Here is a 22,386-nt window from a genome sequence, read left to right on the forward strand (position 1 = left end):
GGTCTTCTAATGAGCATGCCATTACCCCCGTATCCGTGGCATACGGTCACCCTTGATTTCGTGGTGGAACTCCCTTGTATCGGGTGCATGTCCACCATTCTTGTGGTTGTGGATGTTTTCACCAAAATGGCACGATTTATACCGTGCTCGGGAATACCTACTGCTTCTATGTTAGCGAGTCTGTTTTTTGATCATGTGGTACGTTTTTTTGGACTTCCTAAGGTCCTGATTTCTGACCGAGGGTCTCAATTTACCTCGCGCTTTTGGCGCTCCTTCACTTCCTCCTTGGGTATCGATGCCCGCTTGTCCTCGGCCTACCATCCTCAGACGGATGGCCAGACTGAAGTTACCAATGGCACTATGGAACAGTTTCTTCGCTGTCTGTGTCTGCAACATCAATCTAATTGGTTCTCGCTACTAGGTGCAGCAGAATTTGCCTATAACAATTCTATACATTCATCAATTGGCTGCTCTCCATTTTATGCTTTATATGGTCTGCACCCAAGGACCCTACCGCCTGTCTTGCCTTCTTTAAAGCAGTTTCCCGCAGCTAATGCCGTGAAGGATTCCTTGCTTGCCATCTGTAAATCAGTGTTATCCCATTTACAAGCTGCGCAACGTCGTACCAAAATGCAGGCTGACAAGCGACGCGCACCGCTCCTTCGTATTCTTGTGGTGACCGTGTATGGCTCTCTACAAAACATCTGGCCATTAAGGGTAAAAGGAAACTGTTGCCATGTTACCTGGGTCCTTATACGATTCTACGGTGCCTTAACCCTGTCACTGTTTGTCTAGAGATTCCATCTCATTGGCGGGTGCACCCGGTGTTCCATGTCTCCTTGCTTCACCCTTTTGTACCTGGCACGCGGTTACCTGCTGTCCCTACCCCAGTTAACGTCCATGGAGAGGACGAGTATGAGGTGCGTGCAATCATGGACACTCGCCTATGTCGTGGGGTTCGGTCTTACCTGATTGATTGGAAGGGGTATGGTCCAGAGGACAGGTCCTGGGAACCGGCCTCTAATTTGAACGCACACCGTTTGTTAAGTGCCTTTTGGTCCCAACGCTTGCGAAGGCTCAGGAGAGGGCGCACTTTGTGGAGGGGTACTGTCACGTCTCGTCTAAATTGGAAACTGCCTTGGCGATTGTCTGAGCGCTATCCGGCACGTAAAACCCTTGAAAACTACAACTCCCACAACTCTTGCTATTATAGCCACGTGACATACACGCATGACGTTGCTGTGTTTTCATTTGTTGTAAACTGCATTTAACTCCCGTCTATCCGGAGATCGAGTGCTCCTAAACTGTTGTTAGTTACGAGCTCTGTTCCCAGACTCCTGTTTGAATCCTTGACTACCCGGCGCTCGAATCAAGTTATTGTCTCTGCCTTGTCCTTGTCTGCCTCCCGACGCCTGCCTCCCTCGATTGTTCCCCTTGGATTATATGAACCCGGCTTGCTCATTATTGACCTCCCATTTCTGAATCCTTAAGTTTTGGTGATCTGGTAACCCGAACATTTCCGTAAGGGAAATAGCGTGAGGTGAACGCCCGCCTCCCTGATCATTTCATTTCTTTCTTTTTCCATTCGTGTTACTTTGAACACTTTTGGGACGCTCTGCTGTTTACACTTTGGATTGCTTTGAACCTTTTTGGGACGCCCTGCTATTTACACTTTGGATTGCTTTGAACCTTTTTGGGACGCTCTGCTGTTTACGCTTTGGATTGCTTCAAACACTTTTGGGACGCTCTGCTGCTTTCATCGTGGTGTTCCTAGGATACTGGCACACCAGTCCCTTCATCAGACATCCTCCTTGTTTCTGCACTTTGATACTAGTAGGTTACTGGTATATTGTTCCTATGGAGCAGGTAAGAGTGGGTAATTGTGGGCGGTGTTGGTTGTTTGTTCTCTGGCACTACTTGGCTGCATTTCCTGAACAACTGTTTTGTTCTTTGTCCCTCTAGCTCTGACGATTCTGCTGTGGCCTTTTCACTCAAGCCCCCAGTCTGCCAGATGTATTGATTCCTGTAGGCTGAGCTCTTGGGAGGGAAGTCTTTGGCACATCACCATAAAGATCCCATATTCCTTGAGTGAAAGGAACTTCCCCAGAAGAGTGGGGAAGTATTATCTGCAACGACCAGAAAACTATCTCTGAGTTGTGACAGTCAGACACTTCTATAGAACACACAGCCCCAATCTTCATTGGTTGATTTTAATTTCTTTAGAAATTAGAAGAACAAGGATGGGGACAAATCTGCTCTTAATATTCTTAAATGCAAAAATGTTTTTATTTCATAATTTATGGTTGCCGTCTGCCACCTTAATGATACATGCATTACAGCCTAGACACACTTCTGGGTATGTGGCATGACAATGTTGCATATTTATTTTTAAGTTATTAATATTTAAAATGGTATAACTTATTAGAATAAAATGGTCATTCAAATTTAGACTCATCTGATTGAGGGTAGTCTAATGTTTACAACATCATTTAAGTCTTGATTGTAACTGGTATATTGTTTTAAAATATAATTTCATATGGCTCCAGATAAGGCAAAATATTAAATCATTGCCCTTCATATGAACTGTGGTCTAAGGCAGAGGTATTCAAACTGTGGGGCATGACCCCGTGGGGGCCGCATCATCATGTCCAAAACAGACTTATAAAAAAATGTTTGTTTTTTTATCTAGAATCTACACTCTTGATTATAGACTAAAATAAATCTGGTCCTCAGCTTGCAATGAATAGCGTGTGTAATGTTAAATACCAAATTATCAAAGTTACAGTGTTTTTGGATACCAATTGTTTTATTTTCGATGACCAGCATTATCAATTGCTTCTTTTTAAATGTATTATTTGAGTCGTCATTTTGTCTCCACGTTTGGAATGTATTATTTTTTTAATCATACCAAGTCATCAAGACACGCAGTAGTGTTTGGCCAAAAACTGAGCAAGGGTGAAAGCCAATGTTCCTTCTTTGTGCCAAACTGTTCCAGCTGCTCTCACTGTACGCTGAGATGGATAATCACTGCATCCAACTACAGAAAAAGGGAAATTAACTGCATATACAATGCAAGTCTCCACAGACAGGAAATGGAAAGCAAGGGCACAGATTATGCTACAAAATGCCATGAATGGTGACCACAAGAAACACACACAACAGCTAGGTTTCACCACTAATTTTGGAATGTACAAGACTGGGTTGGAGCATGGCCTGTGGGAGAGTATTAAACTCAAAACTCGGGAAAAGTTAAGCAAAAAAGGAGAGAAGTGCAGTGGAAACGCTTGATGTCAAGGATCTAATGGCTAAAGTCCATTCCCTATCGTAGGTATCAAACTCTAGGCATCCATCAAGGGCAGTGTTCAGCAAGTCACAGTGGTTTAAAAGTGTCCCAGTACATTTATTTAACAGTTACTTTACTGTGCTTGTCTTAAACTTTATATTATCTTTGGCTTTATCTTGACCTCTGTCTTGGCACTGGATCCCAGGATAGGGCTGCAGTCTCACAATTATAACCATGGTAAACCCTATATTAGATCCTTCTTGCCCTGGGGGTTTCTGGATGGCAAATGTGGTAGGTATTGGCACCCTTCCTGCCTACATTCAGGTAGGAAATTCTCCCTCTCTATCAGGCATCTTGTTATATAGACGCGTCAGGTAAGTTACCACAAAAGTTCATTTATTGCTCTGACATCAAGTGTCCTTAAATTGCTTATTAGAAACCCACTAGCTCCCATCACCAAGGCTTAAATCCTCCAACAGCAGCTTAACATTTTGTGTAATGATAGCGTATGCAGGTAAAAAAAGTGGACACTAAAATGCAGCATGTAAACCTATTATTTTAAAAGATTTAAAAGATTTCCCACCCTTGATTGGTGATGATCGGTCACTATGGCATATCTGGGGGAAATCTTTATGAACTTTCAATTAACCAATTCATCAGCAGCCACTGTCCCTGGGAATTTGCAGGCAGAAGAGTGGGGGGAGCCCATGGACTGTGGTGGGAGCAGGAATGGGGGCAACCATGGGATAGTGGTGGGAGCAGGGTGGGGAGAGCCCCCAAGGACTTCGGTCGGAGCAGGTTGGGGAGAGCCCAGGCTCTGTGGTGGGGTGGGAGAGCACAGGTACTGGACTAGGAGTGCGATGTGGGAGTCCAGAGACTGTGATTGGAGCAGGTGGGAGAGCCCAGGTACTATATTGGGAGCAGGGTGCAGCGACGGCACCCGGTAGTTCATAGCCATTAGGACTTACTGTCCATTTGGCAATTTTGGGGGGCCCGGCCTGCTCAAATTTTGCTCAGGGGGTGCAGGCCAAATAGGTTTGAATACCACTGGACTAAGGTGACCTGCTCAACATGAGTTACATGTAAATATCTCTCTGTGAGGTGTTCAGTCAATGGTTGATTTTAAATGTCACGGTGGATCTTATTTGTTGTCATTGCGTTAGGTCAACAATTCAAAAAGGTTGGAACGCATACCTGCTAAGTGCAATGAATATTGTTTGAAGTGAGGCCAAGTTTCACAGGCTAGTTCTTATCAGATCAACACACCATAGATTTAATTTTGTCGGTCAGTATTTTTATTGTATTTATAAGAATATATTTTGCCTACGATGAATTCACAAGGGTGGGGCATCTTATTAACATGGAGATCTGGTCCATTTACCCCTTTGTATTTATGTGACCCTTGTGGGTTTTCATGGCAAGAGGCCACACATCTTTCTTACTCAAGATAGCTTTAACTTGTGCCGATCTTAATCTTTTCTCTTTGAAAGCATGATATTCAAATGCATTTTTAAGCAAAGGTAGCCTTGAGCCATGGACTTCATTTGAAAACAAGCCACAGCCAGCATTTGTCAAGCCAACACTATTTGTCAATTAACATTTCACAACAATCCAAAGTTATTTATTTATTTTATTTATGTATTGTGCATTTGTAAGGTGCTTATACATGAAGAAATTGTTTTTCAAAGTGCCTGCATGGCAAGGGAGGGAACAAGGTACCAAAAAGACAAGTAAAATAACAATGATGAACAAAGACAGGCTGTGTTACTAGGCCTTGCCAACATTCTGAATGTACAAGTGCAGAGAGAGAAGGGACAGGGGAAGGAGGGTAAGTGCTAGAGGTTCCACAGAGGGGAAGTGCTAGAGAGTCAGTTGCAAGGCAACAGGTAAGTGCCTGGCAGAGACCACCTGGTGAGAGTAGTCACCTGCCATACAATAAGTGCAGTTTTGTGAGACAACACAGGCCAATGAGTGCCCAAAGGCAAGTGCAGGGGAGGGCTGAGGCTAAGGTGATTGGACGGAAGACCAGGACCCAGAAGGACACATAAAGGCCCATGCCACCAATCTCAGCGGCTGTGGAGTTTAGCACACGAGGTAGAGGGGGAAGAAGGAGTAGAAGAGGAAAGTCTTGAGGAGCTTGCAGAATTTGAGGAGATCCGGCTCAAGATGGACAGGAAGGGGGAGGCTATTCAGAGGAGGGAGCCAGCCGAGGAAAGAGATCGGCTACCCACTCACTGCTTAGAGAAGCGATTCACATGCAGATAGTTGGAGCCTGAAGATCAGAGAGATCTAGAAGGAGAGTATTTGACGAGAGCAATTTTTATATAGTGTGATCAACGGCCCCAGACAGCCTTATGGATGACGCAAAGGGATTTGAATTTGATCCTTGTAGCAACCGGAGCCAGTGGAGAGATTTTAGGGCTGGAGAGATACAGCCCCTGGGCTTAAGGCCAAGGATAAGACTTGCAGCCTTATCCTGAATTGGCTGGAGGGGGCAGAGAGAGAAAGAGGGTAAATTAAGGAAGAGGCTATTGCAGTAGTCCAGCCTAGAGAGTACCAGAGCTCTAAAGACATTGCACTTCATATTGTTGACAGTTTCACATGTACCCATTCACTTTTGATTCATTTAAAAAAGCCCTCCTCTATAATTGCATCATTTTTTCATTCTACATTATTTCAAATGATTTGAATGAAGTACTTTGCAGGACCCAATCCACTTATCAATAATATGTGCTCGGTTTGAAATCAAATAGCATGTTAGATTAGAAAATCACAAGTGAATACATTTGCTGGTGTAGTCTTTAACTTAAACAAGATATTTAAGTGCAACAAACTAGACTCTATTTATAGTTCAAGTTCAAGTTTCAAGTTCAAGTTCATTAGATATACATCCAGCCAACAGGCTTTGTATAACACAAGACATACAACATTTACATATAAAATACATATTAAATACACCAAATTGATAAAACTCCTATAACATATCTAAACAAGTTATTCAATACATCTTACAATTTCCACACATTTTATATAAAATAATACTATAAAATATATTAGATTAATGTCAGTTCCTCTCATAAAAGCCATCCATAATTCCATGATTTTATTCATATAAATTGCTTTATTATGATATTTAAAATACTTGTTTCTCAATTGCATTAGACTTTCGCAATCCATGATCAAGTGATATAATGACTCAATAATCTCCAATAGTCTTCAACACCTCATAGTCATTGAATTTAAGTAATAAATAATTACAAAATGTTCTTGTATTTGGGTAAGCTTTTATATACATTCGAGCCATGATTCTAGTGGATCGCTCTTCACAAAATGATCCACTGTGTGCTTTCGATGCAACATTTATCATATTTTGCTCATAGCCAAAATCATACAGTTCCTTTTTTAGCCACGATTTCAGGTCCACTGTTGTATTTCGGAGATCCCTCCCCAGTGTGCATTTCCTGTGTGTCTTTTGCAAAATACCAATTGTCCCAATTATCACATTGCCTTCTAACCTTAAAAATGCCTTCCCATATGGGACAATAATCGTGTCTATTTGCAATTTACACACATTCTCGTAGCACATTACGCATTGGCTAATGTAGGCATACAAGATTCTCTTTATAAATGTGGCAGTGTTTTCCAGGTAATGTAAAATGGGTGCCAGTTCTTTGGCTTTTTTGCATTTTTACAATGCAGTTGCAAAGATGTTCACATTTTGGGGTGAAACATGAGTCAAATGTTGAGCGCTGACTTTAAGGTGAGCAGGTATCCACCTGCATCCCACAGGCACACCATGTTCATGGTAGTTAGTTAAAATGATTGATAAATAAAACAATGTATTTTTATAGCACCTCTACACTTTTAACTTGAGACAATCTCCATGTCTCTTAATGTGTCTCTACAATGGTTTAGTCCAGCTGAACTGCAGCTACAACTTTAGCCCCATTGTCACCTGCCACAAAGACAGCATGTTAACCACAGGGAGAGAGCCAGTGTGCCACAACCTCTGTTAAATTCTATCAGGGATCAATTCCCCTTTAGTAGTTGCTCTCAAGGCCTTCCATACAGAAGGTGGCCTGCTGGCAAGTGGTATTCTGTGGCTGCCGACATAAGCTTTGCTGTCGTAAGGATTGCAGAAAGGTGACCCTGTGTCTGGGGATGGCTGGGAAATCAGTGCCTTGAGCACTTTCCACTTGTCCTTTGACAGTTGGTCTTTTCTACCATGCCAGTGGTCCAGTGCCATTATCACTGCTTTTATAATAATGTCATAGATGCATGGTATTGATCTTTGAGTGAAGTAGTGATGACACAGAGTTTCCCAGATGGGATCATTAAGGGCAAGACGCTAGATGAAATCAGCTTTCAAACACGGAGAAGGACAGTACATCTATTATCATTCTTATACCAAGATTGCAAGTGATTTCTGTGTCGAACAGAGGGCTTGTGCAGTCAGAGAAAAGTAAATTGTCTGAATTCCATGGGAATGTGGCTCTGGTTTGAAAAACATGTGACATTGTTAGTAGGGCTTGTCAAAATCTGTGAACCAGACAGATTTTCTGTTATACTGGTGTAGGATGGTGGTGCAAATAGAACCATTGACAGCTATTGAGAGGTGAAACTTGGACCTGATGATTTTTTCTTTTGGTGAACATGAGGACAAAGCCATCTCATATGGGTCCACAAGGAAGAGATGGCTGAATTGCTTCCTGAATTCCCTTGCAAGTATCTCTTTATGTACACATGGCTGCTCGCATGATGTGCATGGTGCTTTTCACATTCCCAATTTCTTTGTAGAGGTGCAACTGGCCCAAATATTGCCTCGTACTTGTGGTATGCTCAGGGTACCTTGCAGTGGATTCTGTATGAGTGCCACTCACTGAGGACTGACTGCAAAGTTCTATTACCATTATCATGTGTTCTTCTAGCTATTTTGACTATACACTTGCACATTGAGTGTCTGAAGATTGTTAGCTGTCTATAGTGTTTTCAATTTCAATGGTTCAATCATTCATACACCACATAGCTGTGTCTCCATGTCTCCTTCGCTCTCTGTTGTATCCTCAAAAAGGTTCTTCTATCAGGGGATGCAGCATAATCTTTTCCATGTTTTTCATTGTCCTCGGTTTCCAAGGAAATCTGTGGATTGCTCTCTCTCTTGCTAAGGTGATGTCATCTATTTTGCCTCAGATGATAGATGGCCAACTTTCTTCCCCTCCCGAACTCCATTAGCTGTCAATGAATTCAAGTGAGACAGTGATGCAAGAACAATTCCATTTCTTCCCTATGCACCACATTTGTTTGTGACTGGTGGCCATATTGGATTACTGCCACTTTGAGACACCACCAGATGAAGAGTTTCAGAAACAAAATTCTTTAAAGCACCCCTGTTTTGCATTGAGGAAATCTGCTCCATGCAAAACCGGTAATGTATGCAATATAACCACCTGTTGTATTACCAACTACAGTAATATCAAATTTCCTCAATGGAATCTGTATATTTGCATAACGTAAGGGTCCACATGACTTTGAGTCAAGCACATTCTCAAAGTTACCACTTGTTTACCACATGTGATAACAAGTGTGCGAGTAGTATTTCCATTTGGTGGTGTTGCTTTTAATGGACCCCTGTTTCTTCAGTGTGTGATAGTGCTATGTGTGTGTCTGCATGTATAAAAGCCAAACAAAGCTCCCTATATCTATTTGTTTCCCCATACAAAACAAACACAGTTGTTTACACTTTTCCCTCTGTGTTTGTCATGTACTGTTTTTTATAGTATTTGGCAGTAATAGTATATTATTATGGAGTAGTGTTTTGGTTTGTGTTGTTGTTTATAGAATTAGGATTTTGTGTTGCCTTGTTGCTCACTTGGGCCCCTCAGGTTGTGCTTTGGTTCTCTTTGGTTCTCTTGCTACACACTTTTGGGTTCTCATGTGAAGGCTGAGCACGCAAATACAATTCTCATCATTGCCATTTGTGGCAGTTTAATGTTGCACCAGTGCATGGCTGGGGTTGGTTGAAGGGGAGGAATAGTGAGGAGAAGAAGCTGTATTTATCCACATAGGAGGAAGATGATTCCTCCATAATGAAAGAGAAAAGGAGAACAGTGTGCTCTTTTTCATTGCTGTATTGTGGGCCTTGCCCACACAGCACTGCCAAGACTCTGAATCAGTGGGCGTGTCTGTGGTATGGGGGGGTGGCCTCAGGAGTAGGCGAGGAGGAAAGGCCATGGGTGAATACCCTGGCTGTGACAACAAGCACAGAGTTAGTAGAGGTTTGGCCTCATGTACATGTCCCCATAGATGCAGGCAAACAGATCCTCATGTGGAAACCCCAACAGAGGCATTGGTGGTGAAGTAGGGCATGTTTTCCTCACATGTGAGTAGAGGTCGCCTCAGCAAGCACAATGGAAGAGGTATTTAGAATGTGTCCTAACTGGGTCGGGGGCAAAGAGGACAAACGTTTCTCCATCCTGCTGCGGACTAAACTCGGTCTGTAAGGCGGAGGCACAGGTGGAGGTGTTTCATTGAGAATTGCTGCAGTAGGCGGTGGACCTACCGGAGGTGAACAATGAAGGACAGTTAGAGGAATATGTGGGGCATGCCCAGCCCCTTCCTGCTCCTTTCAAGATGGAAAGGACAAATCATTAACCTGCAGAGCAGCTGGGAGCAGCATTATCACCACCACTGTATACTCCCTCCGGGGCCCTATGTGTGATACTATTTGATACTGCCACCAGAAAAGATCATCACAGGGTAGAGCCTGAGGTCTTCTGCATAGTAGGACAAATGTTAAGTGGGGGAGAAAGGGAAGGGGCAAGAGGAATGCACCCTATTGATGAAAGGGATGAGGATCCAAGTGCTTCGGTGGCACAGGAAGTTGTTCAAGCTATATGTGCCTGTGGGGGCTGCGAGTGACCATGCTGCCTCTACCACCCTCTCCAGTGGTTGTAAGTAGGAGGGTTCTAGCACATGCTAGGTCCTCGGTGCAGCACAAGGTTGACATAGGGCATGGCATGGTGAAATCCCACACCCACCCAGTCTACACAGAGGTGTCTGTGGCACTGGAAAATGTGGCCAGCCACGGAACCCTTTTGTAGGCACTGCCCCCACATACGGCAGCCTGGAATTGACCCCTGCAATACATCATGTTTCATGTGAGAACACTGCATTCATTGGGGCAGTTCATTATCTGAATGGAGTTAAACCATAAACTGTTGGTGGGTAACCTGAGGAGACAAACACAGCTCTACCACCTTTACAAACTGTAGGACACTGTGCCAGAGTGAAGGAAGGGCGTTCTCATGGGGAGTTAATGCCTCAAGAGAGGACTCTCCCACATCTGAGAGTGTCATTGGTCTCTGGGATAGCAGAAGAAAACCATGAAATTATTCCTGGCAGAGTACCCGTGAGACTACCTGAGTAGCTTAGTGGGTTGATGCACCATGTGGAAGAACCTGAAAGCCTAAATGGGAGAGTGTGCCCTGGGAAACAGCATGAAAGCATTAAGGGGTGACTGGACCCTGTGGAAGAACCTGAGAACCTTAAGGAATGGCTAAGCCATTTTGAAGAATCTCTGACTCGTTTTGGGTTGCTGCACCCTGTAGAAAAACACAGAGAACCATAAATGGTTGCTGTGCTATGGGGAGAACCTGAAAACCATAGCGTTTTGGGTGAATCATCTGAAACAATCAGACCATTCACTGGACTATATAGGAGAACCTGTGATCCTTAAGGGGTGGGTTAGCCCAGTGTAAGAAATGTGAATCTTAAGTGGTGGCTTCACACTGTGGAAGAACTTGACAAACGCAAGGGGTGGCTGCTCTCTGTTGGAAAACCTAAGAGCCACAGTGGGTAGTTGAATCATTTGTAAAAACTTGAAAACCTCAAGGAATGGCTAAGCCATTTCAAATAATCTGTGACTCTTTTTGGGTTGCTGAACTCTCTGGAAAAACAGTGAGAAACCTAAATGGTGGCTGTGCCATGTTAGAGAATCTGAGAACCATAGTGTTTTGGCAGAATCACGTGAAGACAATCAGAACCTTCACTAGACCCTATAGGAGAATTTGAAAACTGTAAGGGATGGCTAGGTCTTGTGTAAGAACCTGAGTGGTGGCTGTACATTGTGGGAAAAGCTGAGAAAAATAGTGGATAGTGAATCATTTGTAGAAACATGAGAAGCTTACAGGGAGGCTATTCCCCAATGGAGAACCTGAAACCTTAGTGGAGGTTGTGTCCTTTATAAAAACTGAGAACCTTAAGGGGTAGCTGCTCACCTTTCAAGAACCAGAGACATTTAATGGTGGCTGCACCCTGCAGAAGAATCAGAGAACCTTTGTGGGTGGCACAAAAAACGTAAGATGTATCTACTACCAGTGAAAAAAACAGAGAAACCTAAGGGATGGCTGCACCTTGTGTGAAAACATGAGTATCTTAGCATATCCAGTGAAAATATCCCCAACAAAAGACAGTCATTACAAAAAGTGACCAGGAAAATGCCTTGGTGAAAGACTGTTTTGTTTTGTATTGTCCCATACGTTCAAGGGAGGCTGTGGTGGTGGGGGTGCTGCTCGATCCCCTTGAATGTATAATGGGTTTGGGGCCTGTGGCGTATCCCCTAGTTCCCGTACATGGAATGTGGGGGACAATACAAAACAAAACAGCCTTTAACTTTGAATGTCATTTTGAAGGTGAGACTTTTCCATGGAACCAATCTTAGTAGGTTGATGTGCCCTGTGAAAACACCCAAGACTCTTAAAGGGGGTCTGTACTGTGTGGTAGAATCAAAGAAGCTGAAAGTGTGGGTATGTCTCATGAAAACATCTAAGAAACCCAAAAGGAAGCTGTGCCCTGTGGGATAACATGAGGATCTTATTGGGAAGCTGAAACCTCTGGGAGAACCCAAGCACATTAAGAGGGGATTACACCCTGTGAATGGACCAGGAAATGCAGCGTCCTGTGCAAGAACATGAAAATATTTGAAAAGTGTGTGGCCAGGAATCAAAAACATTAATTGTAAAATAGTCAATTAGATGTATAAAACAGCAACTGGTCAGGGACTATCTGTCACAGTAACTAATTTTAAAGGTAGAACTAAAGCTATTCGGGTCCCAACCGCATGCACCAGGAAACAGCCCTGCTGCACTTTTCATTGACTGACAGATACTGGGCATCATCCAAGCTGGTGGGTTAGCTCATGGTAGATGCTGCTCCATAGCCCTTCACAATGAATTGCTTGTTTATTTTTTTGTAAATGTCAATTGCTAAGAAAGCAAATTTAGAGAATAATAGCCCTAGGCATAATCTCATTAGGACTACACACTGGCTTGGATACAGTTTACACAGTGTACAGAAATTCAAACAAGCACTGCTAGTCAGACAGATTGTTTGCTGTACAAATAGTGGAATGGGTTGAGATCCATTCCAATGGGTTATGGTTAAAATAGTTAGGCATCAAGCATCAATGTGGTTCATGGTACACTGGCTGTTCCTGTTAATGACCCATCTGTATTTATGGTGCCTGAGGCACCGGGGAGAGCATTCTACAGATTATCCTCCCCATAAGCTGTGCCTTTACTGCTCACAAAGCATTGAACCAACTTTTTCTCCTGCAGCAAATCAAGCCCTTCTTCCCAGAAAATAATATCAGATCCACTGTCCAAGCCTTGGTCCTCCCCCACCTGGATGTTGGGAATGGCCTTTTGAAAGGCCTTCCAGCGACTACCCTGGCACCCCTAAAGTGAGTCTTGCATGTTGCAGCAAGACTAATTAAAGGACTCTGCAAATTCGACCACATCACCCAGACCCTCATCGAACTGCACTGGCTCCCATTGCAAGTCTGTATTATCTTCAAATCCTGTTGCATCATCAAGAAGGCTGTCATCCTGAAGTCCTCAAGGTACGACACTGAGAAACCCAGCATCTCTGGAGGCCTGCCATCCACCAGAATTAAGGAAATATGCGGACTTGTATTACGACAATACAGGAACAACTAGAAGACAGGCCTTCTCTGTCTATTCTCCAAGACTCTGGAACCTCCTCCCTGTCAACGTCATACTAGCCCCATCACTTCTACAGTTCAGGAAAGAGCTCAGACTTTCCTCTTCAAGGAATGACTCCTCCTTAAAACCTAGATCCACACACCCTACACTCCCCAACCTACCTGAGACTCAGTGATCTATTCCCCACTGTCTTCCCCCCATGCTTCTGATTGGTCACCCTTCCCTGTTAGCTCCCCACTCATTTTTTCTCTGCTTTCCTCACTGTGTTCTTCCCCCTATGATTGTAAAGCACTCTGTTGCTTCCCGAAGCTAGGCCTGCGCTCAATATATACCCAAATAATAATAAAGATAACTAGCTGTTCCCGGCGTAGCATCTGCTGGTCTAGCATACCTTGAAGGTCAATGTTGGTCAGTAATTCATAGGGTCACTTCTATCCCCCTTCTTGAATATCGGAATTACCACTGATCGCTTCCAAGAAGGGGTCGTAGGGCCCTGAGACTTATTAATGGTCATTGAAAAGTCTAAAGGTATCAGATGCAATGTGAGGTATGCACGGTATAAAAAGAGTATCTAAGTTGCATCAATCACACAGGCCTCTATCATGTGTCTTTGTGGATGCATAATTGTTAACCTTGTTCCATTGCAGAGTCCCTGTGGTGGCATACGATTGCGAAGTAACATAATTTCAGCACCTACTTTCAGTATTAGCTCATGAGGAAGCATTCGTCCTACAGCATTTTACTCTTTAGAGGCTGAAAAGTTGAGGCAGTAATTAATTGTTCATTGACACTGAAACTGCCGTGCCCTGTGTGAAGAGAAGTGGGGGTGGAAAGAAGCAACTTCCAAATGTTTGTGACAGTGGAAGGTGAAGGTGACCGCAGAGAACCATGCTCATTCTGTTTGTTGAAATGGTATTTGTTGTTGAAGTGGTGCGAATGTTTGCCATAGTGAAAGGAGACGGTGACCGCGTAGAACCATGCTCATTCTGTTTGTTGCATTGGTAGCTGTTGTTGAAGTGGGTGTACTTTGCCATTTGGACAACAGAGGGCAACCTAACACTGATACATTGAATCAGCTGAGTATGGAAACACACCTAAGCATTGTATATGTATAGATAATAATAACAGGTATCAGTGATGTACTGTCCATTGAAGCCACCAGCATCCATAAGATTGACATGTACTTTGTATCATTTGGTCGGGTCCTTGTTCTTGCTGCTGCCTGTGTTGTTTTTCCAACTGATGCTGCAAGCACTGCATATGTCAAAAAAGGTGTCCAGCCAGTATTCATTGTTACCTTGAAATCAAACAACCACTGAATCACCATGCAAGGTTAAAAGAGGTCCCTCATGAGCGGTGCCACATCCACATAACCTCCCAAGGAACAGGGCCTCAGAATGTTGTTCAGTTTGCGATGAAGCAAGTACACCAGATGGAGAATCTCATTCAAGGATATATTAAAATGGCTCACCTACTTTGTGGCATGCTTGAAAGGATATGCGATGCAGAAATTAGACACTAGATGCAGCTGACATGGTGTTAAAAATGCCCCATCTACAGGGCTTCTGCGAATTTTACAGTAATCTGTGATGGCATTGCACTGCTCACATAGCCTGTCGAGAATATACAAAAGTGACTTCCTATGGTTTGCCACGGCAGTCTTCAGAATTTCCAGGGGAAACATGTGGATCTCTTGCAGTTGGTGCAGTGGATTTATGGCATAGTAAGTCTAGCTGAAATAGGAGTTGATTTTCTGGGCAACAGTGACATTGGGCCTCATTCCGAGTACGGCGCTAACCAATGGCGCTATTAACGCAGCGCCTTGCTGGATGGCGGAATCACCGCCCCATTCCAAGGTTGGCGGGGCGGTAATTCCCCATTCACCAAGGCTCTTCCCCATTCCCAAATGAGCCCCCATAGGGCTCAATGGGAATGGGGAAGATGCAAATAACGGTGACCGTTCATTACGGTCACCGTTATTGGCTTAGAGGCCCCTTTGCGCCCTCGACTTTAACGCCTGCTCAAAGCAGGCGTTAAAGGCGAGGGCGCAGAGGGAACTCGGAGTATGGCGGTAAGGGAATACCGCCACCGGTCTCGTTACCGGTGGCCGCTATCCCTTACCGCCATACTCGGAATGAGGCCCATTCTCTTTAACAGACTCGCAATTGCTTATAAAGCATGCAAGCATGAGGTGAAGGATACATGCAAAATGGGATGGACATTGTCTTACCAATTTGTCAGGCAACAAGGGAATTTGATCCAATGTCTTCTGCTGCAAAGCCCCAATTGAAAGGAGGCCTCAGCCACTATGCCGCCACCTTTGTTACTGTCTTCCAGATTTCAACTCCCTTATGGCTTCTGGCCTGAAAACCTTGGATGCATGAGGTGGTGTGGTGCTAGATTTCACACACCTGTTGCTTCCTTCAACTATTACAGGATGCCTCTTAGCGGTTGGTGCAAGGAAAGGCTGTCCAATGTGCTATGACAACCATGTAGTCAATGCTATGACCATTGGTACACATGTACATGTAGAAGGGGCATTTTTCCACCATTCCTTTCATAAGGCTTTATTTGACATCAGCATTATCCACCATATGTAACAATCCATAACATTACATAAAAACATAAAATAGATAAACATCATGGTAGTATGTACGATCATTATGGAATAAATACCTCAGTAATATGTTCAAAAACTACACCATAGTAAGACAGAGCAACCTGGGGAAATACAATTCATACTTAAAATTCAGTGCATAGGGAGCATACGGATTAACTGTCAATTTGGCCCTTTCATACATCCAAAGGCCCATTGATTATATGATTGAATTCCAATCCAAAATTAGTGGACTATATGGGCCAGTGAAATGTTCCAGAGTTGGCCAGCCCATGGTCCGACCCAGCATTTATGGCCCTGGGCCTTATGGACCAAGCCTCGAACAGGTAAGATGCCACAATATATACTTTGTTTATACCAAGGGAGTAGCAAAACAATAGTAAAGCATCCCTTGTTCGACGTATACCATAACCATTACACAGTGAATTTAGGTACTTATTCCTCACAGCTGCATACCTCTGGAAAATAAACTGAAAGTGGCAGAGGGTCTCTTTAGCTAGGCCACAGGCTTGGCAAATATCATTTTGTGCCACATCCCATTTTCTTGTGTGGTAAGCCAGATTTAGTTGGCCCACCCTAAATCGTGTATACATTTAACGGGCATGGGTCAGGATAACCACATCCAGATAGGTCTCAAACTCCAGAAGCAGTTTACATTTCAAATAGAAATTCCCTATAACTAGCCTGCTGCATGCATTAGTCATATATACCATGGCAACCTCTCGCACCATCATCGGTAGCCTATCAGCAGCGCCAACTGGGATATTTGTGGGACCATCCCAGTAAGCCTCTAAATGATAGCTCAACAAAAAGCCCTTTACATGGACAAACCACGGCAAGGATATGCCATCCTCGCATTCCAGAAGATGTGTTATGGCCTCACGATAGACCCTTAGCTCTGGTGTTGTCCAAACCCTTACCTAATTCAGTATTGGCTTTAGGGCAATGTCAACATCTATCGACTGGAGACCCAGCTCAAGGTAGATTTGTGCGGTGCCCAGGCATGATTGTGGCAACCCAGGGAGACGTTTACAAAATCCCCTCTCCACCAAACCCATTTTACCAGCAGCAGAATGCTCCCATGTCTTTGCTTGAGCAGTATACATGGTGAGTGCAGGTGTGAAAGCCCCCCATCCATGTACAAGAAAGAATCTCTAAATTGATCTACTATATTTGTCCAAGGTTGCACATGATTCTGTTAACTGTGTGGTTCATGTATCCCTGTCATAAAGATTCACACCAACATAATCAAAGCTCCAAACTTGTTCCAAAGCGATCCCGTTGATATACAATTTGATTTTTGAGTGCATTTAAATTTAGGCCATATTGACCTCCATTTGGAGATCAGAGCATTTCTCAACAAAAGCTCCTAAAATAACTTCCAGACCCATAGAAAATGCTGCTAAGAGGACTGCATCATCCACAAAAAGGAGAATAGGAATGGATTCCAGCCCCATCTTGTGGTGATCATGTCTCCTTGACCTAACAAGTGTATGATTCCATCAATGTATAGGAGAAATAGTAGTAGGGCGAGGACACATCCCTTCCTCGTCCCTCTTCCTCTGTCAATTCACCACCCAGACCCCATTGCACTGTTGCTGTATTATCCTAAAACAGGTGTGCAATAATCTGCAGAAGATTAGCTGGAATCCCCCTTTTGGCCATGATAGACCACAACCTGTCATGTGACACAGCCAAAAGCGGTCCTGAGATCCACAAACACTGTATACAGGTTCATGTTCCTCTGGGCCGTGTATTTCTTGGAGACCAAACACAAATGATACACTTGATCTGTGGTGCTTATCCTAGGGTGGAATCCCACCTGAAAGTGGTCAATAAGGCCTTCCTGCACAACCCAGGCTTGAAGGTGCTTATAGATTCTAGCGAACAGCTTCCCCACACTGTCTAGTAGGGATGGTGGCATATAGTTTGCTGGGTCCCATCTACCTTACTTTTTATATATTGGTAAAATGGGGTTCTTTTTGCCAGGATTGGGGGGACTTGATTAAATCTAAGAACCACATTGAACAAGTGCCACAGAACCGGTGCCCATAGGTCCGGCTCATCCTTCACCAGATCGATGGACATTAAATCCAGCCATTTGGACAGCAGAGGGCAACCTGACACTGATACATTGAATCAACTGAGGAGGGGCACATACCTAAGTGTTGTATATATATAGATAATAACAGGCATCAGTGATGTACTGTCCATTGAAGCCACCAGCATCCATGAGATTTACATGTACTTTGTATCATTTGGTCAGGTATGTGTTCTTACTGCTGCCTGTGTTCTTTTTCCAACTGATGTTGCAAGCACTGCATATGTCCAAAAAGGAGGACAGCCATAGTCATTGTTAATTTGAAATCCAAAAACCACTGAATCACCATGCAAGGTTAAAAAAGGTCCCTCATGAGCAGTGCCACATCCACATCACCTCCCAAGGAACAGGCCCTCAGAATGTTGTTCAGTTTGCGCTGAAGCAAGTACACCAGAGGGAGAACCTCATTCAAGGATATATTAAAATGGCTAACCTACATTGTGGAATCCTCGAAAGGTTATGCAATGCAGATATTAGACACTAGACGCCACTGATGTGGTGTTCAAAATGCCCCCTCTACAGCTCATCTGTGAGTATTACAGTAATCTGTGATGGCATTGCACTGCTGACATAGCCTGTCCAGAATGTTCAAATGTGACGTCCAATGGGTTGCCACTGCGATCTTCAGGATTTCCAGTGGAAGCATGTGGATCTCTAGAAGTTGATGCAGTGCATTTATGGCATAGTAAGCCTGACTGAAATGGGAGCTGATCTTCTGGGCAACAGTGACAATTTCCTTCACAGACTGGCAATTGCTGCTAAAGCATGTGAGCATGAGGTGAAGGATATGTGCAAAACAGGAGATGAACATTGTCTTGCCAATTTGTCAGGCAACAAGGGCATTTGATTCAACGTCTTCTGCTAAAAAGCCCCAATTTAAAAGCAGATTCTACAACTAGGCTGCCACAAGTGTTACTGTCTCCCAGATTTCAACTCCCCTATGGCTTCTGACCTGAAAATAAAACTTGGATGCATGAGGTTGTGTGGTGTTAAAATTCACTCACCTTTTGCCTCCTTCAACTATTATAGGATGCCTCCTATCTATTAGAGCAAGGAAATGCTGCCCACTGTGCTGTGACAGCCATGTAGTCAATGCTATGACTATTGGTACACATGTACATGTAGAAGGGGCATTTTCCACCAGTGACTGCTGTAGTGTCTCCTTGACTGTAGCCATTACCTCACTGTACAGTACCAGTGGTATTCTCATCTTCCTCCTCAGTATCATGGATTGCCAACAACAATAATTGTTCCCATTTGGAACTTGATTGGAATAATATTTATCTTGTTCACCATTGATCTCATCATCACTACTATCTGACCCAGCAGATGGAAGCAGCAGATATAGAAACCTCAGATTTTCAACCTCCTCCCGCTGTCCAAGTACTCTGTATGTTAATCTTCCCTTGTCCTTGGTAGACAAGATCTTAAATAGTGTACAGACCAGAAACTGAAACCTCCTCTGTTGGTCTCTGTGGATCTGCATTTTCACAGTGCAATATCATTTGTTTTCTTGCACTGGAGCATGCATCGCAGAATGACGTATGACAGCGATATTGAACGTGAGATATATTAAACCCTCAATTGCCACATGAAATTCTTCCATCCCAAGTACATACATTAAATGCAGCTGAAGCATTGAAAACACAATATTCATCATATCTCACCCATCTCTCACACATTTAGCAGCTGATATGTTGTTCTAAATGTGTCCAAATATTTGACTCCCACTGCCTTCTTGAAGCTCTGCTGCTCCCACCTAGCAAAATAAGGTGAGCATGCCTCATCCACAAGCTGCTCTCTGATATTCCTGGCTCCTGACACTCCTCCTCCCTTTTGACAACCAATGGCACTTGCCTCAACCACACGCTTTAAAGGATGGATAATGAATGGTCTGTCTCCTGTCGCCTCACCAAGACTTTGCTGTATCCTCCAAGCAAAATCAGAGACATGTGCCTCTTCCACAACATGCCCTTCACTCACTCCTTCTACAAGGTGTAACCTTAAGGACCATGATTTTGAGCACTCACTTCAAGAGACAGGTACGTACTGGTGTGTCACCCACTGCGGTATCACTGTGGTTTTCTCCCAGCAGAATCAGGTAAGTGTGACTCTCCTTCCTACAAGCTGCCCTCAGAGATTTCTGGCTTCTTGAGCTCCTCCTCTCAACTTTCACTCGATTGTATGTGTTTTGTCCACTCACTTGAAGATATGGACATCAACTGGCGTGTAATCCACCACATCCCACAGTCTCTACTACTACCCTCCAGCCAAATCAGACAAGTTTGAAAGCTGCACCGAGAAATTCTGAGACCCTCCTCCTCCTCCTCATACCAGGTGTCATCCAATGGCACATATCTCATCCACTCTCTTCATTAGATGTACTTTGACTGGTATGTTTCCCACTGCCACTCCAAACCGCTGTGGCTCTATCTAATCAAAATCAAGCATAAAAATCAAGTACGCATGACTCTCCCAAAAGCGGCCCTCAGGGAATAACTGGCACCTCTTCCCATGTGTCACCCAATGGCATGTGTCATGTCCACTCACTTAAAGAGAGAGACACTGACTGTTGTGTCACCTGCTACCTCCACAACTATCTGGTGATGACAGTTGTGTTGTTTCACCATTCCAAAATAATGAAAGTCTCACTTAGATCAAAGTAAGCAAAACCAACTGCAAATCTCAATCTCTAACTGGGTTTCAATCACTCACTTTCCTGTACACTTCTCCCTGCCTGAAACCTAATGGGAGCTCTAGACACATATCCCTCTTTAAGGCAATTGTACGAACCTCAGTAGATTTTTTCCAAATGCTTGTTTGAGTTTCAACCTTGAAAAATTCCCCAAAATGCAGGTGATTTTGGTTCATTACAGACAAGTACATCCAGGCATATGAACTGCCTATACACATTTTCATATGTAAAATACTGCATTGGCTTACTCCCCCACCAACAAAATTGGTATGTGCATAGGCCTGCTTTGATATGCTCCCCTGCCTACAAATTGTATGTGTGCCTAAAACCTTGTCTGCCATTCTCCCACACCTACAAGATTCATATGTGCCTAAGGATCCCCAGGCATACTCTTCCACCTAAAATAAATGAATGTCTGTAGTAACTGTGTTTGTGAATTCCCCTACCTACAAAAGCCACTTCTACATATGACAGTTTTGGCATACCCATCAACCCAGAAGTTCATGTGGGCCTAGGACTGCTTTTGTGTACTCCTCCATCAACAAAACACATGTATGTAAGACGGATGTGCTGTACAGCTAGCCTACACAATTCATATGTGCCCTAGGCTTTGGTGTAGACTTCTACCTTCAAATCCATGTCTGATAAGAACTTCTCCATCTACAAAATGCAGGTGCGATAAAGGCTGTTTTGGTATACAACCCCAGCTGCAAAATTCACATCTGCCAATTATTGTTTTGGCATACACATCAGATTACATATATTCTTGTCTGCCTAAGTTGGCATTGGCAGACCGCTCTGCCTGCAATTTTATGTCTAAGACTGCTGTGGCTTATACCGCAGCCTACAAATTCAAGCCTGCCTAAACTTGTTTTGGCCTACTTCTCACCTATGAATTTCACATGTTTGTAAGACTGTTCTGGCTTAATCCTCTGCCTACAAACTTGAAGTATGGCTAAGCCTGTTTTGCTAAGCTTGCCATCCTATTGAATTCAGATGCACCTAAGAGTTTTTTGGTGTACTCCCCTGCCTACATAATTCATGTTTGCATAAGACTGCTTTGGTAAACCTCCCTACTTAAAACATGTGTTTGTCAAACCCTGAAGTGGCATAGTCCTCCGTCTACAAAATTCATGTTCACCTTGGCTGAAATATGTATGTTTTCCCCAGACTGATTTGGTGTATTTTTGTACCTATATTATGTATTTGTACCTCAGACTGTCTCCAGCCTACTCCCCCACCTACAACATTCATGTGTGCCTTAGACAACTTTGGCATGCTCCTCTGCTTGCAACATTCACATCTGCATTATATTGCTTTAGACTATGTGAAACAAAAGAGGTGATGGCTGGAATGTTTAGAATTAATCTTCACCTCTGACATTGCTCCGGGAAAGCCTCCAGACCATTATTCTTTGCCTGCCAAGACATAAAAAAGTAGAAAGGGCATATGCAAATTCGGATTGGTCCCACTGTTAGGGAGAATTCTCTGTTTAGGCTGAATTTCCTAACCTAGTGAGTCCCCCAGTAGCTTTGCTGGATTTCTGGAGTTTGTTTTTTTCATCCTGCCAAGAGTGAGACTCTTTTTCTCCCACTCTTGGACATTAATGTGGTTGATTTATTTGAATGTCAATGTGTTCTATGGGCTATGGGGTCTTTTACTCCATAGGGCCTCATGTGTTTTGCTATG

Source organism: Ambystoma mexicanum, chromosome 10 (genome assembly GCF_040938575.1).
Source record: "Ambystoma mexicanum isolate Mex_15411 chromosome 10, UKY_AmexF1_1, whole genome shotgun sequence".
In the NCBI taxonomy this organism is placed as follows: domain Eukaryota; kingdom Metazoa; phylum Chordata; class Amphibia; order Caudata; family Ambystomatidae; genus Ambystoma; species Ambystoma mexicanum.